The 27,942-nt window shown below is 43.4% G+C and overlaps 2 protein-coding genes across 10 annotated transcripts in view; one reads left to right on the top strand and one right to left on the bottom strand.

The window, feature by feature from the left end:
* The window catches only part of CCDC148 (coiled-coil domain containing 148), a 76,839-nt gene extending 61,236 nt beyond the window's left edge, over nt 1-15,603 (bottom strand). For 2 of the 5 annotated variants that reach the window (XM_064450904.1, XM_064450907.1), the window contains exon 1: nt 15,513-15,603. The gene's annotated coding sequence lies outside the window, so the exon portion shown is untranslated. Of the gene's footprint in view, nt 1-11,651; nt 11,751-15,512 lie in introns of all 5 variants that reach the window. The other 3 variants (XM_064450905.1, XM_064450906.1, XM_064450908.1) reach the window with 3 other exon arrangements.
* Nucleotides 15,604-15,847: 244 nt separating this feature from the next.
* Nucleotides 15,848-27,942, top strand: part of PKP4 (plakophilin 4) — a 96,641-nt gene continuing 84,546 nt past the window's right edge. For all 5 annotated transcript variants that reach the window (XM_064450900.1, XM_064450901.1, XM_064450902.1 and 2 more), the window contains exon 1: nt 15,848-16,011. The gene's annotated coding sequence lies outside the window, so the exon portion shown is untranslated. The remainder of the gene's footprint in view (nt 16,012-27,942) is intronic.

Raw genomic sequence — 27,942 nt, 5'->3', positions numbered from 1 at the left:
GTTCAAGGGGTATTCCGTGGTATATCTGAGTACAGTGGTACAAAATAAACAATGTACTTAAAAGATTCTCTGACTCTGCTCTTTTCACAAGGTTAGTCCGTCGAAAGGGCATTTAAGCCTCCATCATCAGTTCTACAGTCTGTGCTCATTCATGCCAGTATTACAGTAGATACTTTCTTTTGATATGGGCCAACTGCTATCAGGCAGTATTCTTAAGAGTATAGGGTTTGCACCACTAGTCTGAGGAAATCCCTACTGATCTCATTCTCCCCAGACTGAGTGGAAGAACTCTGATTCAGCATTTTCAAAGAGCATAAAATCTACTTCCATTCTTCCTTCTTACAAGCACAACCCATGGAAAAATCATATGTAGCAGATTTTTTTTCTAGCTCCTCTCGCATTTCCACTCAGGGAAAGTAATGCAAATATTTCAGGGGTACTTTAGTTTTTAACAAGAGCCACTGGATTTTGCATCTCTACATCTGTCAATGCCTTTAAGCACCTTCATCCTTTTGGCTCTTGAAGAGACCATTGGGATTTTTGCATTTTATGACCTTAAAAGAGAGATTTCCACTGTGACAATGCTCTCATTAAATCTGTTAGTATTTCTCCTAGTTGTGGAGTCCGTACTAAAAGGAGGAAGGAAAACAATTTAGGGCAAGACTTGGTATATTTACATCATAATGACACTTTTACAAAGATCAAGTTATTTGTAGGTTTAAAGATGACAAATTTGATTGTTAGCAGTGGGTTAATTCTGGGGGTGCTTGTTCAACCTCTACCCTGCAAGACCCTGTCAGCTTCAGATGAAATTTTGCTCTGAATGAACATGACAGCTTACAACCCAGAATTTACATTCCATGATGAAAATTATTAATTTGTAAAGGTTTGCAGCTGCTTGAACAGAGCTAATGAATTACAGCTAATGATTTTTTCCATATACCTATGTGTTTCTGAAGCTAAAATACTTAGAGTGGAAATACCAGTTTCAGTAAGAGTTCACTGCCTTCGAAATCTTTTCAGCTTCACAGATTACAACAGAATATGGAGACACATGGAGAATATGGACAACAGCTTTTGGAGGTACTGACTTTGTCCATAGTGCTCCACAAGGCTTTGATCCAAAGCAGCGAGGGCATGCCACGCTTTGTTTGATGATCCTAAGTGGTACTTACAAAGCTGTTAACACTTTGTGTCATATAATATTGCATCCTTCCAGGAAAACACCCGGATGACTGTCTGCCCTAACACTGCCGGCATATGTGGAGCTAGCCAGGCCGGGATGATGGGGCTCCCACATCACAGGTGGGTGCAAGCCCAAGCTAACCGGCAGCCCAAGCTAACCGGCAGCCCAAGCTAACCGGCAGCCCAAGCTAACCGGCAGCCCAAGCTAACCGGCAGCCCAAGCTAACCGGCAGCCCAAGCTAACCGGCAGCCCAAGCTAACCGGCAGCCCAAGCTAACCGGCAGCCCAAGCTAACCGGCAGCCCAAGCTAACCGGCAGCCCAAGCTAACCGGCAGCCCAAGCTAACCGGCAGCCCAAGCTAAGGCCTTCCTCCTATTCACTCTGTAATCTGCACAGTGTTCCAAAGGCTATGGGTGAGCGCAAGTTTGTTTCAAATACCTTAGATGCAATCAAGTTTAAGCTCAGATTTGTTCTCAAGAGCAAGCAAGAACAGGCTGAAAGGGAGCAGTTCAAGTACTGGCAAGCACTGACTAGACATGGAGCTACCTCCTGTCACCGTGTGAGTGCAAGGACAGGTCAGGAGTTGTAACTAACAGTAAAATCAGATTTAACTCTACCCGTACTATGATTAGCAGGATGGCATTTTTCCTAAAGATACTACCACCATGGACTCCAAGCCCAGAGACCTAAGCAGCAGGGAAAGGGCGAAGGAGCATTTTAGCTGGAGAACTAAGAACTAGACAACTCAGCAGATCTGGAGGAAAGGTCTAAAAGAAGAAAAAAAGAGATGCATTAGGGAGCTCTGCCAATTGGTATTATGTGCTGTACAATTGCATAGGAGGATGCAAACTATCTTTAAGTATCAGCAACCTGTATCTGAGTTTGACAGACTGAGCACTGTCTTGCACAGACAAACTCATTTTTCACCCCCAGTGTAATTTCCAAGCTGGCTCCTGGCTGTTGTCCTGCCTCCCCCATCAGCTCTTCCAGCTCTGTTGTCAAAACCCAACAGCATGCAATTTAAAAATAAATTAAAAGAAAAACAGATCAGGGTCAGGAACTTCAGCTGGAAATAAAGAGAAAGGGGATACCACCTGGCAGTTTCAATACTGCATTGAGTCTTTAGTAGGGTTAAGATTTTATTAGGTTAAATAAAACAAGTCCGGCTGAAGACACATTTCAAAATTATGAGTAATGTAAAGGCCAGACAAACATCTGTCTTTGGAAAAATAACTGCACAAGGAGCTAACAATCAAGTCTCTTGCAAGCTTAAAAGAAATCCTGTTCCTCTGCTATAGACAGTCAGCTTTCCTCCTGCCTGCTTTTTTGGGTTTCTGACAATCCTAGCACTACTTATACTGATAAACTGGGGAAGGGAGTACTACTCGGTGACACTTGTATGACCCTATATGAAGGGAAAAATAACTTATTGATGAAAAATTTGGAGTCCTTGAAAGCTTTAAGACAACTGGATCCATCATACCCACTTCTCTCTATAAAAGCCTTTTACTACTGTTCCCTGCCCAGCTGCTGCATTAGCATAATTCTCCTGTATTACACATTTTGGGAGCCACCATCCTAATTTGGGTCCATCTGGCCAGCTTTAAATGACAAGCTTCTTCCAACACAAGAAACACTGACGTTTTTGAGAAATAACTATGGATACTAGTAAGACTAGCAGCACCATAGCTATCCCTCCAGTTTATTTATTTATCCCTTTGGCAAATTGTTAATATCTGTCTGTACTGACATGTTTCTGATATAATGTCAGCATTTCAACAAAACTTCATGTATTCACCTTAGCTTCCACTCCTTTGAGAAGAAAGCTGGAGAGTACATCTGCGGGAACAGAAGTGGTGCAAAAAACAATTTACTGGCTATTTTCTGTAATTTTAGGGTTACTACATTTGATTAAATAAGTGCTTATTCCCTTCCAGCCTACCCATTTCTCTTTCTGCAATGACATCATACATTTGTATTTGACCTCAGCCTTTTAATGGACATTATTTTTTTTCCAATCACAAATTCAACATTATGACTTCACTGAAACACTGAAATGGAATGTTAAGATGGTTTTGGAAAGGGCAAGATCTGTATAAACCTGTATTTTATCTTCAGTAACTAGAAAATGTACCAATCAAAATGATAAAAGTACTGCAAGATAAATTTATTTCTGCTTTAATGCTGATATATCTAAAATCCTCTTCAATACTCCAGAAGTTCATCTAAGCCTGGATTCAGACACCCTGCTTCAAGGCTTTGCTCGAACTTCAATACAGCCTCTAGATGGGAAGTCTTGATGCATCTTAGAAACATAAAAGTACAAAAGACAAAACAGGCATCGAACAGAAGCTTTTAGTACATAGAAGACTGTTCCCCAAGAATGCTAAATCAGCTATGTCTGCAAACAGCCATGTCTAAAACTTTTAGTAACAGTAAAAAGCACAAGGTTTACCAATCCTCTCTATCTCCTCCTGTTGATAATTTTGTATTTCACTATAGTTCAGAACTGTTTTAGACTGTAACAAGTATGACCTCTTAAAAGGTCATGCCTCCAATTCAACTAAACACTTCAGTGCATTCTTAATGTAAACGCTTGATTGTGCCTGAGGTATATGACTTAAGTATATTCTTAAATATGGAAATACTAAATATTAAGGCTAGATCCTACTCCCTTTCATTTAAATAGAAATTAAACCCTACAAGTGTTAGTCAGCATTTCTGGAGCAAGCAAAGCCTGCTGTCTGCCAATCACACCCTGTCACATGTTGCTGCTGGTGATAATTCATGCCCAGTTAAGGTCCCAATTCCACAAGCATGAGTACTCCCACTGAGTTTAACCATTAACTTAAAAAAACCCTGGGTTTCACTGCCTCAATTCAACAAGTCATTTGCACACACAAATCCTTGCAGATTCAGGTCACGAGTGTCATTTTTTCCTCTCAGCTAAACTGCTGCGAGTCAACAGAAGGGCAAAATTACTGGGCAGGGAGGCAGAGTGTTTAATGATCTGGACATGCTATTTAAAGCAAAACTTCTTGTGCATGCTTTAAATTGTACAAATTACTAAATGTAAAAATCAATAACATGAAGCTATATCAACTCTACACAAAATACAATTTAACAGCATAATCAACAACAGTTTAATAGCTGCCCGTATTTTGCATGAAGGAGGGCTGCTTAATTTCGCAACAGCAGGTGTTACAATCCTGTTTGGTGGTTCAGGTAAATTACTAGTGGACATACACAATTAAAAACCCAAAATGAACCACTGACTTCACTGAAAACCAAGTACAACATCAGTGGGAACTTTGATCACAGATTAGGACAGATATTTCCTACAACATCCAAACAGGGGGAAACAAAAAAAACCCAAACATAGAAGTCCCTTATTTTCAGTGCTGTCTTTTGAATAACTGGAGAGTTCTTAAATATTTTGTGGAAGGGTTTTTTTCTAGATTTTAAAGTTTAAAGGAAATGTTAATTGCTTAGCTACTGCATGTTTCCATTCGAAGAAGAGGAATATTAACACGCAGTGTTGGAACCCTCTGATCCTAATTATTGTCAGGGAAAAAGACAGAGAATCACTCCCATTGTAGGGCATGGTGTAAAAACAACAAACAAATAACCAGCTTTATCCTTTAATCAGACCCATTCTCTCCTAGTTGAACTATCTGAAAATGGCACCCATCCAGAACATTTTAATCTTGCAGTAGTCAATCCTTTCCCCAGGAAGAAAATACACAATATAATACTTTTATCATCCAGTGTCAAAACAGTTGCTAGACAAGTCTCATAGTTTATCATTTAAATTTGCATTCCCTAAAGAAAGGATTATGGATCTGTTTGAAATTAAGTATCAGAAACTGTACGTTTCCAAAACAGATGTAGCCCTTTTTGTCTGTGATAATCTCATTACTTCCTCGTTAAGTAAAACTTAATCCAAAGTAGGAAGATCAATTTGAGTAACACTTAAAACAATCAGCTTCATGGAAGACTGTCACACTGCAAGGAAGGGATGGAAATAGCTCGTCTGCTTTCTAAGTATCAGTACGTTACAAGAGAACAACTATTCTGCCCCTCTGTTCTTTGAATATTCTAAATAGAAAATCCAAGATAAAATAAACTTTAAAAACCCACTCCATATAGGAAAAAAAAATGCAACAAGCAAATAAAATAAAAGAAATTATTTCCTTAAAAGTTGAGAAGTTGACATAAAAAGGGTAGGAAATGAAGTCACCAACATCCACTGTTCAACCCTGAATCAAGTGAGTCAGCTTGCATTTTGTTACATTGCTTTGTTTTGAAGGAAACATGCACAATCCATGCTCACTGACCAAATGCACTCACTTCAAAGTTAGCCAGCTGCAGGCAGCACACCTGGCCATTTTGAAGTTTAAGTGAAAGAGAAGATGAAATGAGAAAATGCTCTGATGCTTTCAGTAGTTAATTATCACAGACTGGTTTGGTTTGGAAGGGACATTAAAGACCACCTAGTCCCAACCCCCTGCCACGGGCAGGGACACCTTCCACTAGAGCAGGTCGCTCAAAGCCCCGTCCAGCCTGGCCTTGAACGCCCCAGGGATGGGGCATCCACAGCCACTCTGGGCAATTCCTGGCATGTGGCTGGGAAATCCTGGGCAAAATCCTGCTTTGCTGAGCCAAAATTTTTGCAGGCAAAAATCCTGAGGCATCATTTACAGACTTTTTGATTTGAACACAATAAATCTGCAGAGTTTTATTACATACTTTTTAATTAAAGTTCCATCTAGCTTCCTATTTATTACCTCCATATATAACAAAAGGTTACAAATTAAACAATATGCTTCAATATATTCATTTAAAGATTTATGGGAAAACGTGAGTCCGAGTTATCCATTATAGCACCCTACAATTTTCTCAATTTCTTAAGAAATAACAAACGTACAGTTAAATCAACCTTTAACTGTATGGTTCATAAAGCATATCTGCTTATTCGCTAGCCTGTGTGGCAAGCAGGGTGCGTGTAATGGTGCAGTGAGCAACTTGTCACTGCTGCTCTGGCATCCGTCAAATAAAATGCTTAAATCTACATTACTCATTTAGCACGACAGAAGTAAAGATGCTGTAACAGGAAACTGCCATAGAATCAAAGTTCCCTGCATCACGACAAAGTATCTGGGTTTTGCCTTGACTTCCCCCCACCCTTTTTCCTATTAACAAAAAACAAAAGCAAAGCAGTAGTTTGAGAGTCTATGAAGTGATTGATATTAGTGGAACAAAATATTGCAATTTCATTACCTCTTAAGGCCCACCAGTTTTGGAACCAGACATTTCAGCCACCCATACAAAACCAAAATAGTATTTTTCTTTTTTAAACCAAAAAGAGATCTGATTCACATTAACAAGGAGACTAGACTTAACAGTGCAGAAAAGCATTAAGAGAAGTAACTTTCTTTTTTAGGTTCTCTTTGCTTAATAGCACCAATGAAATGAAGCTCCTGGTCCAAAATTTGACCTGCCTTCTAACCGCTAAAATGAATAAAAAACTTGTTCTTGCTCATATATAACTACAATATTTAACTTCATTGTAAAAAACCCAAATAAAAAAAACCCAGCTGAAACACAAACGCAAAACCCCCTAACACTTTGGTAACTGAAAAAATGCATTATTTCTCTAGCAAGTGGGACTCAGCTGTGCAAGGCACAGCACTTCATATTGAGTCTGTATGATATTTAAAAATCACAGTATTTTCATCATTTAAAATATTCTTCAGAACAAAGTCATATTATCCATACAGATCATTCCAAATTGTGTAAGAAAAAATATCTGCCTTTTCATTTCCATATAAAAATGTGGTGCCATTTTTCTTCCTGTGCACTTATGGACTTCCTCCGGAGGACACTGTTTTGCAAGATTATGGCCATTCTAGTCTGGATCTAACACAGCCCATAGCTGCATAGGTGCTTAAATAGTTTGGTGTGTTTTGTAAACTCTGGGTCAGTATTAAGTATTCTTGATACTGTACAAATATACAAGAGGAAGTAAATGGTTGTGTTTCTAAGAACTAGCGTACATTTAAAAAAAAAAAAAATCACCAAAACTGTGTAAGTAACCAGAAAGGAAGGTTTCATAGGACTGATACCATCAGCTAACATATAAGTTTCTGATGACATCCTGAAAGCTGTAAGGTTTTATACAAGAAGCATCCTTTCATTACAGTTTTCATAGAAGAAAAGGAGGGCTTAATCAGTGAAGAAAACGTGTTGCTAGAGCTGTAAGAACAGCAAGGAAGAAAGGACTGGGGTGAGAGTAGAAAATACTTCGGAACAGATATTCAGGAGACTAAAAGGAACTAAAGGACAAGAGAAACTAAGGAGGTTACAGAGCTCACAGCCTGGGGACAGACCAGTCAGTACGCTAAACCGATGCAAGCAGAAGGGCTGGCTCCAAGGCGGCTCACTTTGGAAGGTGATACTGAAGTGCTCTCGATTAATGATGGCCTCCTGCCACCAGATGACTGCCCCGATGTGGGAAGGACTGACCATATGTTTCCGCAGAGAGGCGTCTTTGCAGGGGAGATACAAACATGTCTTTACCCTTTGATGCACAGTGCTTGATTGCTCGTAATCTTGCTAAACCAAACAGCCACCGGTCTTCTCATACAGAGGCTCCTAGTTGCAACAGGCATCAGTGAAGTTGTAATGCCACGGGCAATCTGGTCTTACACAAAATAAGCATTAGCCTCTTTTTTTCTGGTACAAACTTATGCCTATGCAATATGCAAGGATTCATCCACAATGACTTCTCATCAAAAGGTAGGATACGCACTGTACCACAGAAATTTCAAAGACAGATTCCATGTATAATAATGCAGGGCCAATGGAATAAGGATGCAATTTTACAGGCAGGGATGGTTAAGGAGATCGACCTTAAAGGAGCTGTAGCAGAACAGTGTGTCCTATAAGAGGCATCACATCTGCTAAACCATCAGATACTAAACAAATCAATACTAAGTAGTAGCAGACATTCAGTGGAAGACAGCTAAAGATGGTCAGAGTATGCAGAAGTCAAAGTCACAAAAAAAAAAGCCCAAACTACTGAAGACTGGTCTTAAAAATTCTGTACAAAATATCTGGATTACTGTTGTTAAATCGCAGCCCCATTGCTCTTCAGATAAACCAACTGATGTGACTGTTTGCAGTGCTGCAAAACGAACAATTGGAAATATACAGTTTTCAGTCACGATAGTTTTGTTTCCTTTAACTAGCTAAAGCCCAAATTTTCTCGAAGCAGGAAGGGAAACAGAAGTCCAATTCTTTGTTTTATACAATGAAACAGGTGATTGTAAGTTGTCCTCACCTTTCGCACATGCTCCTGCCTTTGCTCTTGCCTTCTGTGTAGTATTTTAAACTTCTACCTACCCCATTTTCATGCCAGCTTTGTTACTGATGTTTTTTCTTTAAAAAGACAAGCCTGTATGGAAAGGTTCACTGACCCACTGCTGGAGGCCTCCTCCCCACAGCTCTGCTTACAGACCAATTTGTATAAGCATTTCTTAATGAACTTCAGGCACAAGTCAGCTGGCTCAGTTTATACTGTATGGGGGTACAGTTTTTCTTTATCAGTGCTTCAAGAACGTACTACTCTGAGCAAGTCCAATTTCTCCTACTACACCCTGTGAGAAGCTATGGCTTTCTCAGTTGCAGTGCTTTGTACATTTATGGTTATGCTTAAAAGCAATTCTGCATCAGTCCTCTCAGAGTTCAACAGATTGCTTCACAAATAGAGCTTAAGGTGAAGACACACATCCAGGGTTAATAGCCATTAGGGGGAAAAGAGGAACTTGAGGAAGCAAGGCTTTGTGAGTAAGTGCTGACACCAAAGACCCTGTATCACTGTACCTTAAGCTTGCCTGTCTGATTTTTGTCTGACAGTAGCATAGCTAGAGTCACAGACGAACATTTGTCTGCAGCCTATGAGACAGCAAGCAAGAGGGATAGATAACTCATATGATTTAGAAGCCACTGCAGGTTATTTTGCCAATCGCATCAGTATCATTTTGTACAACTTTTGCCAGTTCTGTTAGGGCAAATTTGCAGAGTTATATGCATGGAAGCATTTGGCACACCTTCACTTTAAATTTATGGTATCCTACTACAAAAAACAAAGCACACCTGTCTGAAGTGTCTCATTTACAACCCTTGGAAATATACATTCCATAAATAAGAACAAATACTTGCACATATATTTTCTTTGTTGCCTCTTTATTCATACAGATCTCTAGATTTCAGCATGAAATTCTATATCCCTAGCCTGATAAGAGAGATTACAATTTGGTAAATTTCTCAACATGTTTTCCAGGCCTCAAATACAGCCTAGTAAGATGAGTAATATTTCATTCAGCTTGAGAATTGTAGCAGTCAGTAGGAACTGAAAAGGATTTTAGCAAGCTTTCACCTGTCCTTAAACAGATGTAAGTACCCGCGTTCTCCAGAGATGGGGCTTTTTTTTCCTGTTTGTGGAGCTTGAGGAGGGGTTGTTTTGTGCTTTGGGGTTTTTTTAAAGGTTGTTAGTTTCTACAAAAATTACCTACAAGCTTAGGACCTGAAAACCTACAGAACAGAACGACTGTGAATCACTTTTTCTTTATTGGACATCCCACTCAGCTTTTCCTCACATCCTCTCACCAAGTTACCCATTTGGCTGCTGCCGAGCTGCCCAAATGCAGTAATACCTAAGAGCAACCCTGACTTACAGGTGCACACATGTGGTGAAGCCTGGTTTCACAAGTAGCTGGCTTCAGCAGCAAAGACTACTTAAGGACTTCCCTTCACCTGGCGCTTCCTTCCTGTAGTACACTACCCCCAAACAAAATACCAGCAAAACCACCCATGGTGCCACACTATAAGCTGAATCAATACATTGGTAATGGAATTCCTTTGCTTACCCAAGAAAAGGTTACTTTTCTTAAACCTGAATCAGCTCAGCAACTCAGCTGATACTGTGGTCTAGCAAGCTGTTGTTCCTCAAACCTCCATTTTGCTGAAACAGGTAACCAGGGCAAAACGTTTCACATGGCTGCCAAGAGAGGAGGTCCCCTGTTCCCTCTGTACGTGGCTACCTGCAAATGTCTTACTGCAGGCATTAGAGACAGGAACAGCGAGCTTGATCAGGAAATTGATCCAACTGAAAAAATAAGAGCATATGTTGTGGGGAGGTTTCTGGGGAGTCTGGATCAATTTTCTAACCTAGCTTGCTGCACAGTTACACGGTCACGTTTGCTGGCACAAGGAAAGCTGGAGAGATATCATGACAGGGTAGCACTGTCCCTTTCCACTGCAGCTGGGCTTGAGCCAGATTAAAGTGGCTGTGTCATCAGAAGCTTGGTGATCATGCTGAGCACTTTGCAGGATATAAAATCAAATATTCATACCTGATGCTTCAAAGCCATGGAAGAAAAAAAAAAGTGATGAAAATGCAAACAGCTTGGCAGTATCCAAATAGTTTTCCTCAACATTTTGTTTTTCCACAGGGAGAGAGAAGTCTATACCCAATATAGAGCAGTAATTTTGAATGCCACTGTCTGAAACTTAAAAAGTCTGTAAAAACCCTCGCTAAACAGCAAAATGCCAGTCCACCACTGCTTCAGAAATACCTTCTATTAGATGCCACACCTCCCAGCTCAACAACAAAAAAGAACATTTAATGCTTTTTAAACCAAACGAAATTACAGTTTCCAAATTACCCAAAGTCAATTGTATCATGCTTGACTGAGTTGCTGTGACATCAACACAATGGCTTGCAGTAACTTTTGAAATCAAATTGTACATCTTAATGGGGGGGGGGGGAGGGGGAGAAATCACACATCTAAATACTTTCCCTGTGAACGCTAATCAGCTGCTCATTTGTTCAGTTAGCCTGCCATGAACATCACTCTCCTCCAGTTATTTTTTCCAAACCTTTGTAATTTCAGTAGCTGTAAGAGATTACAGATAAAATAGGTAGCACTAAATCATTTCCAAAAAAAAAAAAACAAAAAACAAAAAACCAGAAGCAAAGGCAACCTTGGTTTTGTGACTAATATTTTTCTTCATAATCTTGTATTTCCAAGGACCAAGCATTCTGTGCCGACAATTCCCACTGTCTAGCAACAGTGCCTCTGTGCTTACAACAAATGAGAAAGCCTAGGTAATCTTGCAAATAGAGAAGTAATCACTAAAATTAAAGATAGGCATGCCAGTGTTCTGCAAGGACTGTGAACATCTGTGGAATATATTAAAAAATACTCCAATTTGGATTAATTTCAGAATAGATTAAATGAAGCAGAAAAACATATTAATGACTTGAAATGCTGAAGGAGCACGATGGCAACAAAACAACCAGCAAATTTGCTCATCTAAAAAGCTGAAAACCAAGCACAATCATTTAAGAGGTCAGATTTAAGGCTTATAAGAAACAAGGAAGGTTCAGAAGGAAAACATACCATTAGATTGCTGTAAGATTCGCAAACATAATGGAATCAGTGCTTTCCAAATGACACTGAGAATGAAAAAGAAAGATCATCTTAGTTTCAAGTCACGTCCTGAAAAGGGGAATAAAAAGAAACAGTACTTGTTTGTTGCTGATCCTAAAATTGATATGAGTTTAAACATGTATTTGACAAAGGCTACTATCAGGTAATGGAGTAAGAAATCAAAAGAATTCTATACCATGCAGATGTTCGTATTGGAAAGTTAAAATGCGGTGCCTTTCCATAATATATTTAGTCCCTCTTGGGCTCAGTAGAGTGATAAATGGGTGGGAATTGATGGCCTGTGATATGCAGCAGTCAAATTAGATAATGTGTTGGCTGCTGTGGGTGCCAAAACAAATTTTAAAAAAAAAAGCTATGACTGTATGACTAATACCAGATAGAATGAAATAGCTGCTCTTCACTGATAGTCATTCAATATATTTGCAAATCTGACAGGACTTCAAAATATAAATTTTAACTCTTCATACTTCTGTTGTGCCAAAACAATCCTGCTAAAGATCACCTTCTCCTCCTTGCCATTATTTCTTACCCTTCCCCATCCTGCCCCAGTGGCAAACTCTAAAATACAGAGAGACCTTGCAATGCATAGCTCTGCAGGAACACAAGTCACTTGGAACAGCCTGTTTCTAATAACGTTGAGGGTTACAGCCGCCCACCTGGAACTACAAAGAATCTGGAAAGCCTGGAGATGGCATTATACCACCTTTCCTGTCCTGCCAGTAGGCTGTGCCTTCCACCGTCACAGCAATAACGGTCAGAAATCATAGAATCATTAATGTCAGAAATGACCTTTAAGATCAAGTCCAACCACCAAACCAACACCCCCAGGCCTCCTAAACCATGCCCTGAAGTGCCATGCCTACACATGTTTTTTGAACACCCCCAGGGAGGATGACTCCCTCACCTCTCTGGGAAGCCTGTGCCAGTGCCTGACCACTTTGGCAGTGAAGGAATTCTCCCTAATATCCAACCTAAACCTCCCCTGATGCAACTTGAAGCCATTTTCTCTCATCCTACTGCTTGTTACTTGGGAGAAGAGACCAACACCCCCCCCCCCCCCCCCTCACTCCAGCCCCTCTCAGGCAGCTGCAGAGAGCGAGAAGGGCTCCCCTCAGCCTCCTCTTCTCCAGGCTAAACCCCCCCAGCCCCCTCAGCCGCCCCCCAGCACACTTGTGCTCCAGACCCTGCCCCAGCTCCGCTGCCCTTCTCTGGACACGCTCCGGCCCCTCAAGAGCCTTCTTGTCCCGAGGGGCCCAAACCTGAGCCCAGCACTCGAGGTGGGGCCTCCCCAGTGCCGAGCACAGGGGCCCCATCCCTGCCCGGCTCCTGCTGGCCACCCCAGTGCTGACACAAGCCCGGGGGCTGCTGGCCTCCTTGGCCACCTGGGCACTGCTGGCTCATGCCCAGCCGGCTGTCAGCCAGCACCCCCAGGGCCTTCTCCGCCGGGCACTTCCCAGCCCCTCTGCCCCAGGCCTGGAGCATTGCCTGGGGTTGGTGTGACCCAAGGGCAGGACCCAGCACTAGGCCTTGGTTAAACCTCGTACAGCTGGCCTCGGCCCATCGATCCAGCCTGTCCCGGTCCCTCTGCAGAGCCTCCCTGCCCTCCAGCAGATCGACACTCCTGCCCAACTTGGTGTCATCTGCAACCTTACTGAGGGTGCACTCAGTCCCCTCATCCAGATCATTGATAAAGATATTAAGCAAGGCTGGCCCCAACACTGAGCCCTGCAGAACCCCGCTCGTGACCGGCTGCCAAGTGGATTTAGCTCCAGTCACCACAACTCTCTGGGCTCGGCCAGCCAGCCAGATTTTTGCCCAGTGAAGAATCCACCCATCCAAGCCATTTGCTGCCAGCTTCTCTAGGAGGGTGCTGTGGGAGACAGTGCCAAAGGCTTTGCTAAAGCCTTTTCAGGTTGAAATTTGAGAATTTGAAAACTGAAATTTGAAATGGTTCAATTTACCAGGGTATGCAAGCAAGGAAGCTTCTTCATTTTCTAATAGCTGTTATCTGTGGAAGCTAAGCCAGTGCAACAACAGCCAAATTACAGATTAAAACCAGCTGAGATCGATTTGAAGTTGTTTGGATTAATCCAGTACACCTTTGGTAGAAGCAACCTTGCAATTAATGAAATCATTGCTCTCACAGGTTCTATGCTTCCTCCTCCCTTTATTCTAGATCTACTTATTCTGATTTCTCATTTTATTTTTTCTGTTCTCGTGCTTTCCACTCTCCTTTGACCTTCCCCTGCTTATTTTATATCACCCTTGTTACTCTTTGTTTTAAGAAGTTTCTGCTATTATTCCTCTGGACTCCTCTTTCCTATTTCCTAGAAGGAGGCCACCATTCTGGTTTGGTAACATTTTATATCCACTTAACATAGAATGAATCATGGCATTTTCAGGGCAGCAAGGAATCAAGACCCCTGGTTATGTCTGCCAAGTGTTTTCCATTTGCATATGATCATACTGTAGGAGTTCCTACTAGATTAGTCCATACAAATGCCAACATATATTACAGAGATTAAAAATTATACCAATAGCCTACATAGTTCGCAGCATAGCAGATTACGTTCCAAGTGGAAATTTAGAGAAGGAACTATAGGAATTCTGAGTTTATAGGTGATGCTCCACATTCAGCTACCCCCTACTTTTTACGTGCAGTTCCTTTCTGAACAGAGGGTAAGGACACAGTTCTACTTGTAGTGTCAGCATTGATTAAACCACATCAGAGTTGTCACATGCCCTTATGCAAGATAAAAACAGGGTGCATCCCATTGCATGCTAAACTAGAGAACTAATCTGCATTGAAATAAAAGGCACACCAGTAAAAATGCAAGTACCTTTTTCACAGTTATTTTCCAGCAGGATTCCTACACAATCTGCATCAACACAACAGGGGAAGGGATTGAATAAAACAACCTCTTAAGACAGTAAGAGTTGCTCACTGAATTAGACCCCAAACACAAGTTTGCCTATGGAAGAATATGTGGAGCATTCTTAGTGCTAGACGAGTATCAGGAAAAGGTAAAAGGCAACAGCATAATAGAGTACAACGAGAATACATGCACTTCTGGGAAGATTCAAGTGGCATTCAAGAAACTGAAGATTCTTGACTTCTTTTAGTCATTTACAGCGTCATCATCGTATTAGTTAACAAAGTAGCAAGTGTCCTATTGCAACTATAATAGCAGTAGACTGGGAGGAGAGCAAATAGCATCAGTCAGAAAACCCCGAGAAACATTAGGGGGTCCTGTGTTTGGGAAGTTCCACAACTCAGAAAGAAGACCAAGCATTTAACACACATGTTCTCTCACGCAAAACCTATTTTTAAAGTGTTTTACAATATCTTCAGACAACTGCCTTTTCTTCTGCCCATCTTTAATTCTCTACACTATAAACAGACTTAGACCAGTACTAAAAGCTTCAAACCGGTAAGATTTTAAAGCATTATAGGAAATACATTTCCCATCCTGCACAAAGGCCTGAACTTCATCAGTGAGGGTCCGAGCGGCGTTCAGGGCTGCGCGTCCCGCCGGGAAACCTGCATTGCAATACCGGGGATCGGCCCGTCGCTGCCTCCTCACAGCCCGACGGCGCCCGAACCGAAGGCAGCTCCCGCTGCCGCTCCTGCGGCGGCAACGCCGTCGTCGTCGGCTTCCAAGGCCGCCTCCGTCAGAGCAGGGTCACCCCGCAGGTGCGACCGCCGAGGGGAGCACACCCCCGCCCGGGCACCGCCGCGGCCGCCATTTTGCAACCGGTTGCTCGATCACCTGCGCTCCACTCGCTCCCGCGCCCCGCGCCGACACTCACCGCGAGGAGACCGACAGGCTACGCGGTGGCGACGGAGGAGCCTCCCCCGCCCCAGCGGCCCTTGCCCGGGCAGGCAGCCACGCCCAGCAGGCGCTGCCGCCGGCAGCCGCCCCGGGCGTGGTGCGGGGCCGTCGCGGCCGGGCCCCGCCGCGCACCGCGCTGAAGGAACAGCAGCACCTTCCACCCCGCCGCCTCACAGCATCGGTAACCATAGTAACTTCAAGTCGTGCCGCCATTGGCGAGTTTAACGCGAGGCAGCGACCAATGGAGCGCCGTTCTGTGCCGCGACTGGCCAATGGGCGCGGGCGCAGGGCAGGGCGCTGCGCTGACGTCGCGAGAGGGGTGGAGCGGGGCCAGGCGGAGCGGGCGGCGGGGCTCGGCGGTGCCGGCGCCACCACCGCCACCATGGAGACCCCGGGCTAGGGCCCGCCGCGGCGCTGAGCGGGCTCGGCCCCGCCGCCGCCGCCTCCCTCCCTCCCTCCCTCCCTTCCTCCGCGCGGTGAGTGGATCGGGGCCGAGCCGCGGGCTGGGGAGGTCGCGGGCCGGGCGCCGCGAGGGTGAGGCGGCGGGTGAGGTGAGGCGAGGCGAGGCGGCGGAGCGCGGCGGGGGCCCGGGGCAGCGCGGCCGAGGAGCCGCTGCCTCAGGCGGACCCGCGCCTGGTTCGTGGCGCCGCTGCGCGCCCTCGCCGCTCGCTCTCCCTTCCGCGCTGCCGCCCCGTGCCCGGCCGCGCCGCGCGGGCCCTGCGGGCGGAGGTGCCGCCGCCCGGCCCCTGCCCCGGGCTCCGCGCCGGGCGGCCAGGCGAGGTGGCGGGCGCGGGTGGGCGCTGGAGGGGGCAGGTGGGTGCGGGTCGGGTCGGGGAGCCCGCAGAGGTGGTCGGGGGCGAGGATCCCAGGCCCGCCGACTCCAGCCCGGCGTGGCCGCCCCGCTCCCGGGCCCGCTGGCTTTCCGTGGCCGCGGGGCGAGCCCGCGGCGGATGCGCAGCCCCGCGGCCGCGGCGGGCGGGAACCGGGACCCGCGCCGAGCCGCAGCGGGCAGGGCCGCCCCGCCGGGGCGCGCACCGCACCGCGCCCGCAGCGCCATTCAGCCGGGGTGCGCGGGGCCGGGCGAGGCGCGGCGGAAACTTTGGGGAGCCGCGGGTGCCGGCGGGCGAGCCCGTACACCCCCCACGCCCCGGGCAGGGTCGCCGTGCCGCGCCGCGCTGGCGGGAGGCGGCGGAGGCCGGGCTGCGCGTCCCGGTGTCGCCGCGGCGGGACGCGCTGTGCCTCCCCACCGCGCCGCGCTCCCGCACCGAGCGGCCTTGCACCCCCCGGATCCCCGCCGTCGCCGCGTTCCCTGAACGCGATTTAGGTGCGTGAATTTTTTCTTCCCTTTGCGTGACCGCTGAACCCCGCGGTGCGCCCCATTAGCCGACTGCCGGAGGGGCCGCGGTCCAGGCGGTGCCTGCTGGGGCTCGTAACTTCTTGCAGCTTTTTCCGCCCTTCTCCGATTAAAACAACGACAAGAAGCAGGAGGGGAGTAGCACATGCACAGCTGGGTGAGCGGTGTGGCACGCGTGGACGCCTGCCAGCCGAGGGATCCTGCCCGTGGAGGTGGAGCGGGCTTGCCCGTAGCTACGGCGCGCTGCAGCGGTCCAGCAAAAACTGTAAGCGTATCTGTTGATCCAGCTCGCTGGATGCAACTGAGTGTCTAAGGCTGGGAGAGCTGGGAAACAAAGTCTCGGACGAATAAAATTAATAGTGACGCTGAACCTAGGCTGTGTCAGCAACACATTATGTTTATGTGATGGTAATTTGTGTGGAAGGTAGAAATGCCACAGAAAAGAGCATAGTTTAGGCATTGAGCCCTCTCTGGTCCTTGTCCCCTCCCAGCTATCGCTTCAGAATGTATCAGTGTCTCACCCAAGAACAACTGTGTGTTTCTCAAGTGCATCTGTTTAGCCCATAGATCTTTGTACTTCTTTTTTTATAACCTTCTGCTCCCTGTTAATTTTATATTAGTCATTGCTCCAAGATTTGATTGTTTGAAGGAAGAGGTGTGGTTGGACTTGCAGCAGTAATGTTTCATTAACTAGCTTTTCAGTTTTTTCAGCATTGTCACTTTTTGGTAACTTGGAGTTTAGAGATTTGGAGAGAAGGATGATAACGTTTTCTTCTTTAATAACTCTTTTTTGAGGTAAATGCTACATATATGTTCACTGAGATAAAAATATGGGAACCCACTAAATGTACTTGTTAGGTTTATGGAGATAGGCTAATTTGGTCTTGCCCATCACATTTAAAATGGGAGGATTGTGTTTTGGGGGCAAAACCTTATGGTTAGCACTGACATGCTGTAGTGTCTCGGTTAAATATTACAATATTGCATGCAAATGAATGTAACCTGTCTGTGAAGAGACAGATTGCAACAACTTTCTCCTTTTGTTTACATTGCTTGTAAAGTGCTACCCTGCTGCTGAAATAAGTTGCTATTAATATTTTTAATTAAGGTAGAGCAGCTGATGGGGCTTTTCCAGTAAAAATCATGTACTTTTTTCTTTTCGTCTTGTTACGTGTTAAGGATAAATAGGAGTAATAATAATAGAAGTTCTGCTATAAAACACAGTTGGAGCAAGTTTCATGAAAGAGTAGTCTTCTCTAAGAGGGGAGAAGTTGTTGTAATTTTTTGAAAAAATTTTTGAATTTTTTGTAAAATGTTGACAATGTAACACCTTTTGGTGTTTCCTTTTTTTAATCGTAATGCAGGATCCTTTTGTAATGAACAGATGAATTCAGTCACAGATTAGGTTACTTTCTTATAGCAGCTTCATGTATGAGCAAAATAGGATCAATAATGCATTTTGGGATACTTTTTATATTGCATGATAGCATGTGCTATGTAAAAATAATAGTAACCTGTGTTAGGTGTTCAGTGTAGGAAATCTGCAAGCATTGTGAGAGAAGCCTCAGTGGAAGAAGCACTCTGCGTGTTAACAAAACAGGAAACATAAATAAGAACTTCATGTACTTCTGTCTCACTTTGAGTGGTATATAAATACGTTTATAACAGATGAAAGGCTAAACCAATTTGAAAAGATGGGACTCTGTAATAGTGTCTTAACTTTGTTGTTGTTTTTTTTTTCTTAATTGTGATGCTGAAAATGAGCAAGTTCTGCAAACATTTGTCTGATTATTTGGTGCAAAAAACCACTGACTAGCTCAGGGATCTTGGTGAGCTAACAAAATTGTTTTAAGTGTAATCAAGAATAATTCAGTTTATTACCAGAATGTGGTTATTGTAATATGGTACAGAAAAGACCTTTAAAAAGCAAGCAGAGCTCATGATACTTGTCTGGAAAAAAAATACCGGTGAGTCTGTTATCAGACATATTTTGGATTGCGCTTATTTCCTTTCTTATTACTTCTAATCAAATCAGTGAGTCTAGGTTAAAATGGGATTCCTCTGGATGAGAAGCCACACTCCTTTTAAGCTATTTACAACTTGGTTTATCAGAGCAGTCCCCATAAGCAGAGGGGCTTTTATAAACCACGCACAAGGTTTTAGTTGGCTGTCGTGGCAGGGAGACCCTGATCGTGGCCTGGGACCCGGTTCTGCTAGGCAGCCCCTCTGTGCCTGCCCTCCCCTGGGGCTCAGCCTCGCGTTCACGTGCTGCGGGCTGCAGAAACGTGGGCCGAAAGGCTGCTGAATGAATGAGTTTGGGACAGTAACTTTGTTTGTCAGGGTTTGGTGGGAAGCAATGCCTAAGAGCTGCTGTGGAAAAAGCGTGTTTTGTCATCTTGTGTAAAAAGCGTGTGTACGTCTCCTGAGTAACTTGTGCTGGTGCGGTTCAGAATTCTGGAATTTTCAGAGGTTTTGTTTATGTTTGCATGGTTTTTTTTTTTTCTCTAGTGAAAATAAGAGAGCAAATAATTATGAATATGGCATGTATTCCAAAAGTAAACTGAACTGGCTCAAACTTTACTAACCAGGGCGGGGAAGAAAAGTCAAGCTAGCATAGCTTTAGGTGCAAGTGAATGGAAAGCTGGACCTGCAACTGGAGATTTGGGTATGGCTTGTAAATACTGCTTGCTACTGTTCCTATCTCGATTGCAAGTACTGCTGGCAATAAGGCAGCTCAAATACTAGTGAGGGTGCAGAGTAAATAGGTAATCACAGCTGAACACAGAACCAAAGCCTGTGGAAGCAGCCCTTCTCGCTGTAATACAGCTGCGCTTGGTTCCTGCAGCTGACCCGCGCCTACCGAACTTGCACAGGGAGCTGCAGGGACTTCCAGCGCTAAGTGGTTCTCTGAGAGTGCCTGGTAGCTTTTTTGGTGCTCAGCTGCTCTTCCAAAGGCTTGAGATACATCCTTCTTCATTGGATAACTTTTCATGTTCTTTTTGCCCAAACGGAATGGTCATTTATTCTGCTCTGGGGAGGTTTGCAGAGGGAGGGAGGAGATGGATAAGGACAGCCAAAAACTGCCTTGGTGACCTTCCCAAAGCTTTTGCTTGCACGAGAAGTAATTGCAGCTCCTTGTCACTTAAATCTCTGCAGCGGGTACCAGCATTTGGACCTTTGCTCCTTCCCCACTTGCTGCCTCTTTCCCTCTCTGCCTGTAGCACCTCGCTCACTTTTCCATGGCAGAGGAGACACGTGCATTCCGGGAAGGAGGGAGGACTCCTTCAGTTTCACAGCAGATTAATTTATTTAATTTTTAATAATGAAATCCCCAACACCATCATTAAAAGGAAAGGCTTAAGGAGAAAGCTTTGCACGGTACCTTGCAGAGGTTTAATTGCTCTTCAGCCACTAAAAGGTGGGAGGACGTGCCTTTCCAGTCTGGCCGTGCTCTGTGGTGGAGCAGGCGTGTGTCACAGGGTCAGGGAGGTGACTCTCGCACAGGCTTGTCCCCCTCTCGGGATCGGCTTCCTGAGTCAGCCCTCCGCTTCCTGAAGAGCACTGCGGCTGGGAGAGCACAACTCTGGCAACCAGTTTGGCCAGTTTGCTGCCTGCCTTGCCTCTCCTCCCCTTGAGTCGGTAGTGAAGGGTGAATGCAGAAGCTCTGCTCGAAGTGATCTGTGGAGAATTTCTGTGGCTATCTTTAACTTCCTAGTCCTTTTCATTGCATCCCTCTCTTACAGGCAAATGAAGACAGCATCACTTTGGCAAAAGTTAGGGAAAATCCATTCTTAGTGTTTCAGTATTTTTAAATGAGATGCATTTTTAACAGAAATTTTTAAAAAAGTTAGCCATGCTTTTAATATACATGTGTTTTCCCCCTATTATTGCAATTTTAAGATGTAGTGGTTACAAAAGAAATTATTGTTCTTCTCCAAAATGTCTCCGTGCCATCTCTTACAGACCTTCCCCCTGCCCCCCTTTTTCAGTTTGCATAGCGTTGTACAAAGTCCTTACCTAGCACCAGAAACTGAAGACCAGTCAACTTCCTGTTTAAGGGCTTTTAAAAATCATTTTAACTATGCCTTTATTTTAGTGGAGAAAATAAAACCGTGAGCTATTACTTTATTTGAGGGTGATTGATTCATTCTTCAAGGAATAATTAAAATTTAGACTTCCCCCCACCCCCCACCCGCCGCAATGGAACGGGGCCTTTTGCTTATAAAAGGCTTGGGATCTAAGTCTTCAAGCTGAAATGTAAGGGGCTTTTGTGAACCTTAAATCAACATTAGAGCTAATCTAATATTCTGATCGGTATTGTGATTAATTCATTATTAAAGAGGAAAAAAGGAATCTATTGTAAACCCTTTGAAGGTGTACGAGCTGAAACTTGCTTTCTGCATCACAGCTCAATGGGGGGGGGTTTAATGTATTTACTGTTTATGCAACCGTGGGGCAGTAATTGTGGGCAGTGAATAAAATTACCCTTTAGCTCTGGGATCTGCAAAGCAGATGGTTCATCAATACTGTGTAGGCTGTATAATTAACTAGCCTTTATTGTTCATTGAATTCTTAAATAGGACTTTGGAGCTCCGGGTCCCCATTCCCTTATGAATGGGCATATCTCAGGGCATTAAGTGCGAAAGCTTTGGTGGGATTCACTTGTGCTAGCTGGCAGCGGGACAAAATGCAGCAAGAGTGGCTCTGCACAGCGTCAGTTCAATCCAGCGTATGTCCTTTGCTTAGCTGGAGCCACCTCTGGAGGCAGTAGGAGCAAGGGGGGAATGTCCTGGAAGGAGATGAAGGGGCTGAAGGCAAGAAGGTAGGAGCAGTTTTTCTCGTGCCAGGCAGGCAGGGTAAGAAGTAGCAGAGATCTGGGGAGCAAGTAAGGAATGGAGGAGCTGGACTGCCTGGTGCCAGACATTGCTTTTTCTCAAGTGAGGTTCAGCTGTAAGGAAGAGGCATTAGAAAAAAACCCGGATTTCTCTTGGTTTGCATGGGCTCAAAAAACTTTTCCTCTCTTCTTAACAAAACCTCATTGTGGCACGCGACTGGTGTAGAAAGCCTTAGGCTAGCACCTGTGCTATACTTCTAACATTTTTTGTAAATGTACTCAAAAGCATTTGCATTACACGTGCTCAAATAAAAAGCATCTAATCTGTACCTTAATTTGCTTTAAATGATTTTACTTACACCACCTCTACCAGGAATATAATAAAACAGGAGATTTTCCAGTTTGTTGTGGATTTCTGTCCTTTTCCTGCCCAGGAAGGTGGCGACAGGCAGTGCATCCTTAGCGCTCCTAAAGGAAATCTTTTCAGTTCCAAAAGCATGCTCTTCATCTTGTATTGGCAGAATTTTCTGTTATTGTGTAACACGTGGCTCGAGTATTTGTGCATTTGTTGTTGTGAAGGTAAATCTGGTTGGTGAAAACTAGTAGGCCTGGCATCGTTCCCATTAGCCCGTTCCTGTGGAGTACGGTTCACGACAGCTCACTCGTGGGCCAGGGCAGGCTGTGTACGCAGCTGGCTCAGCGCAAGACTCCCCGCTTTCTCTGGGTATCCTTTGGAAACTTCTGGTTGCTGATACAGTATAAGCACAGGATACAAATTCCCAGATGTTTCTTCCTGGATCAGTTTGTGCATACAATGCTGGTACTGATATTAGTTACCTAATATGCTAAAATTTGATACAGTATCTCCACTTGAATTACCTCTTTTACTTTGTAGTGGCAGGTTTTGTAGTAATTCCAGTTTGAAAAAAAAAATTTTCACTGATCTTTGAAACAATTTTGGACAAACGATAACTCCGTGACTTCCACGTCAGAGTGACATGCTTAAAAATGAAGTGTTTCATATCTTTCACGAAAATAAAACTAAGATGTGGTATGTGATGCAGTTGATTTCAAGGGCTTTGGAGAAGTGAAGCGCTGGAGTGATAAGTGGAGAAGTTCTGTGTGCGGATGTGTTTGACACTGTTCACTGATTGTCTTTTGCAGACTCCTACTCAAGCCTTGGTAGTATCTAAGGACAAATAGGGAGACAGATCTTAAAAGTTAGTATTTTTGTCTTGTTTTTATTTTAAAAAAAATTGCCAGATTTTGTTATTAAGACTACAGTATCAAAATATAGCCTATCGTGAAAGGAGATTTCATTTGTACTGTCATAGTGACGAAACTCTGAACTGGTGTGCCTTTTCATGCAGCAGAGGGAATCCATGCCCCATGGAACTTACGGACAAAAGGCAAAATTTAAACAGGTAAATGAAACAAGTGGCGGAGAAGAGATTAAGAACCTGGCTTTTTATAGCGCATAGCTTCACGCAGGGTGCTTGTGATCCAGGAATAATGCTGAGGTGTTGCTCTGTATTATTTGATACAGCCTTAATTGAAGAAATGCTAGCGGAATGTGCCATCTGTTGCTTCTCTACATCCTACATATCAACTTTTTCCTCATAACTAATGCAATGAAGATAACCAGAACCATATTTTAGCTGAAATAGAAAACACTGGCATGTGAGGTGACTGATACAGCACATCACTTGTTTCTGGGAGTACGTTTATATTTCAAATGAGATGAAAAAGCATTGAACCCAAAAATTTCAGACTGGCTCACAGATCTGTGAGATGTGTCCGTTTTCCCCATGCTATTTGGGCTATTCAATAAGAAAGAAAATTCCTAAGTTTTCATAGTTTTGCCATTGTTTCAAGGCATAAATCACAGCAACAGCATACATCAAGATTTGTCAGCTTTTGCTGTAATCAAATACATTCTTTTCCAGAAGACACTTTTAAAAATAATTGTTTAGAATTCTTTACAGAACAGAGGCTGACACAAAAACGTGCTGAGGTTCAGAGACTTGAAATTTTTTTAGCAAGTTTTGAAGTTGTGGTAGAGAATGCTGCCTACTGTGGGGTGTTTCTTTGTTCGGGCTGAGGTAATCAGTCTTACAACACAGAGTTTTTTAATATTGTTGTGGAACCTAGAGGTTATTTTTAAGCAATACGAAAAATTCACCAAGTCACACACTGACACTGAAATAAAAAATAAAACAAAACCAAAACCAATAACCAGAAAACCCAAACTGAACAACAGGAAAAACCCACCCCCAAAGATATTCAGTAGTTTATGTTGAATCAGCAAGGCAGACTGAATACAGGAATTAGATTTGTCTGAGCTACTGAATTTTATTTTGGCCCATGGTGCGTGCTTGGAAAGGAGCAGGAAGACCGCACTCCTTTGGTCAGTGGCTCCTGCGCTACTAGAAGTCTGACAACTTACTCGCACAGTGTAGGAAGACAGCACTTTTGTTAAACTTCATATTTTTATTGGTATTCATAACAACTAGATTTTTTGTATCTGTTTTTCTGTAATAGATGTAAAAGATGCCTGAAATCACAACTTGTGTGCTTTCAGGAAGCATGTAGTTCATCAGGTTTAGAAAGCCTTGCCTTATCTGAATTTGAGCAGATGCTTTTTTAGTGATATAGTTAATTTTATTATTTTATATAATATTAAATTTTCCTGCATTACTAGTATATGGATTTATTCTATAATATAAATATTTATTAATACATTTCAGAAGAACTGAAATTTAAAATAGAAAAGGAAGATACAATTTTTTTTTAGATGGCAAAGATAAATCATGTTATATTTTTTCCAGAGTTTTCCTTTGTTTTCCCTTCATCTCAAAGCATCACAGGCATCAGATGACAACAGAACAAAAATATTTTACTATGGTAATATTCCAGATAGTATTAGTTATAGAAAGTTGAAAAGAATGCTTTATGTATAGCATTGCAAGCTGTGTGATGTGATTTTCACTTGTTCAAATTTTAACAGTTTCAGTAAGACCATCTGGTTAAAAGCTCGTGTGGTAGTTACTTAGTTCTGTGTGCACATTGTCACAGATTAAAACGGTTGGAAAAATACCGGGTTGGTAGACTAGTCAATTTACACGCAACTTTACTGTCAGCATTGATACAGATAATAAAAATATTTTATTGTCACCAGCAAAAACACTTCTGCAGCAGGGTGTTTTTAAGTTGCTGTTTTGGTTGCTTTAAGGAGCACCTGTGAGTCCTCAACTTCTTCCTGTGTGTTGGGGCTTTTTCCCCTGGTATTTACTGCGTAATGTCTTTCTGAACTGATTGTTCTCAAGCTTGCCTGTTACAATGGAGTACCGCGACAACAAAGTACCTTGCCAGGCAGACCTCTTCAGCATTTTGAGGCATAAATGCTATCTTTTCTTTGTGAATGGAGGCTGAGATTGATCACATTTTAGAAGAATGTCACTGTATGAGAACTTACAACAGCACCTCTTTCAGTCGCGATTTGTCATCAGACCAGCAGTTCGGAAGCAGTTCATCTTGCAGCCCGACAGTCGAACACATTCTTGTACTTCTATAGAGTTTCGTCCTGACAGAATCAAGAGCTGCAACCACTCAGCAGGTAACTTCTTCGATACTTCATGCTTCTCTTGGAGCTAATAATTGGTTCCGTGTGATCCTAGGCAAACTTCCCCCGGCAGGTTCACCGAAACAAGCCGGCAATTGGTAACAGCATGTTAGTGTTGTCTGTGTGGCGAAGGGCCACCTGCCTGCTTCGGCTTTTCTTTCAACATATTTGATGTGTCTGTCTCACTTCCAAGGCTTCAGATGGGCAAACTCAAACATGTTGGAGGAAGGGGAAACAGGATATACTACTGCCTGAGCTCTGTTTCTGCTCTTTCCCGCCTTGCCCAGGATCTCATGGAGGCTGCCTTAGCTTTGGTCTCCTAACTTAAAAATAGCCTGTAGCTGACTGAAACGATTTGCATGTTGCACAGAATTATAGCCAGGCTAGAAAGTGTTTATCTTGGGTGCAAAAATGGCTTCTCATTCTAGAAATTCAAGTGTGGCATGTCCTTTCCCGTCAGTATCAATAATTGCGAAGTGTGAAACCTCTGCAACGTCATTCTACTAACGTTCATTAACTAATTAACAACCAGCTATAAAGCCTCTGTTCTGGCAATTTATGACAGCCTCGAACAGAAGGAGAGCAAAGAGATAGTTGTGATAACTATACAATCTTCTCAACTTTCTTAATTTTTACAACTTTTATCAACCCTCCTATCGTACTGCTGTCTTCTATATCTACGCTGTCAGTGTGTTCCATAGTTTCTTAAACTAAGGCATCAGGTGAAAATCCTTGTGGAAGAGTATAGTCTCCTGAAGTTCAAAACTCTCAGGCTTGCTTGGCCTGTACTTCAGAACCAAGCTGTGGTTCCAGACAACAGATGAATAACTACTGTTCGTCAGCATCTTTTGTTGCAAGAATCTGGCACTTGTATTTAAAGGTTTTAGAAGAAGATTCTTTACAGAATATGGGGGAAAAAAACCCTCTGGGAAATAGCTGATATTCTGTGTTCCTTCAAAATATTTCTCCTTCGTTTTAACACAGCTTTTTAAAATATACTGTAAGGTGGGAGTCTTTATCTGCTTTACCATTGTATTCTCACAATTCAGCTGAATCTAGTAATTCAAGACTAGAAGCTATTTTGTTTTACTACCGATGTCTTTCCTTGTGGTGGAAACCCAGGGAGTATAGAACTGCATAATTCTCTGGTCCTTCTTTCTCAAGCATCTGCTGTAGGCCATCATCCGCAGGATTATCACACTAGATGAAACTCCAGTCTGATGCAACGTAGCTATTCTGAAGTTCTTACAGGTAGCTGGATTGATATTTGCATTTGATATTTGGACTTTTTCAGTCCCTGAAACAGGACAAGCCATTGTCTTCAGCTTGGATATAACTGAGGATATGCTATTTTTTGAAATATAATGCTTTCTTATTTTTAATGCGTTTAATAATCTTTTCTGTAGTGCATGGAGTGAGCAGCTATCTTGACAGTAGTATCGGTGACTTAGTTTGCCTTTCAAAGGATCTCACTGATGGACAGCCTTGTTATGGTCCAAAGTTTAGAGTTCTTACCAGTGTATTTTTTAAATATGAATGTGAAACAGTTTGTTGTGATGTTGCCTCATGATGTAATGTGTTCAAATTGAGAAACTGACAATTTCATAGGTGTACAAACACAAACCGTGCCTTTTCGGTTTTAAGTGCACATTAGCTTTCCATGCAGCATTTCCATGAAGGCAGAGCTACCGTTCAATGTAATTAATCTTGTCCAGTATACTGGAAGTGGACCTAGTAACACTGGGTGACGTGGTGCTAATGACTGACTTTATTTCCATTTTGCTTTCTTTATTTCCAAGTGTGTATTAGGAGAGGCAGTGATGGTGCCTCTTACCTGGCCAACGTCAAGATCCTGTCTTCATCTAGGTGAAAGAATATGTGGCTGCCAAACTTTCCGCAGGATAGGATTTATGTCTAGGTTTGTGTGTTCTCTTCAAATAGAATGGTGATTTGTGTGTGCTGGTTTACTTGGGCAGGGGACATTCAGCACCTCCCCCAAGTAAGTTTCATTTATAATGACACAACTACAAGTGTGTAGACTTTTTTCCTGTGCTACTCATTTTGGATTGGTTAGAGTACCTACGGCCTTGACCACCTTGACTAGCTCTAAACTTGAATCAACAGGAGCAGACCCCCATTTAATCCCAGGTGAACTTAAACCAAAATGCGAAGGCCTACCATAAAACTGGCAGGTGGAGCTGCAGCAGTGGCTTGAGCTAATTGTTTTAAAATGCCAGTTTGTACCCTTAAACATGGTGGAACCTGGATGCGTGATTCTAAAAATCCTGAGGATGTCCGGATGTACTTGGCATTGTTGGAATGCTATGGGTGGATGCTAAAAGTAGTGATAGCTTTGATTATTAATAAGTCCAGCTACTGTATGAAGATACTTGTGTATATTTCATTCAAGAGCCCTAATTGAAATGGCCCTACCACAGGAGGCAAGCAAGCAAATCACCTTGATATGACCGCAACGTTTTCCAGTTGCAAAGAAGCCAGCAGGATATGAATCAAGCCAATACTGTTAACAATCCCAGAGGAGCTGGCTACTTCTGCTGTTTCAACTGTGTGATTGAAGTAGTTTGACTTTCCTTATG

The sequence above is a fragment of the Phalacrocorax carbo genome, chromosome 5 (genome assembly GCF_963921805.1).
Source record: "Phalacrocorax carbo chromosome 5, bPhaCar2.1, whole genome shotgun sequence".
NCBI classification, from domain to species: Eukaryota; Metazoa; Chordata; class Aves; order Suliformes; family Phalacrocoracidae; genus Phalacrocorax; species Phalacrocorax carbo.
This window is presented reverse-complemented; position numbering and strand designations above follow the sequence as displayed.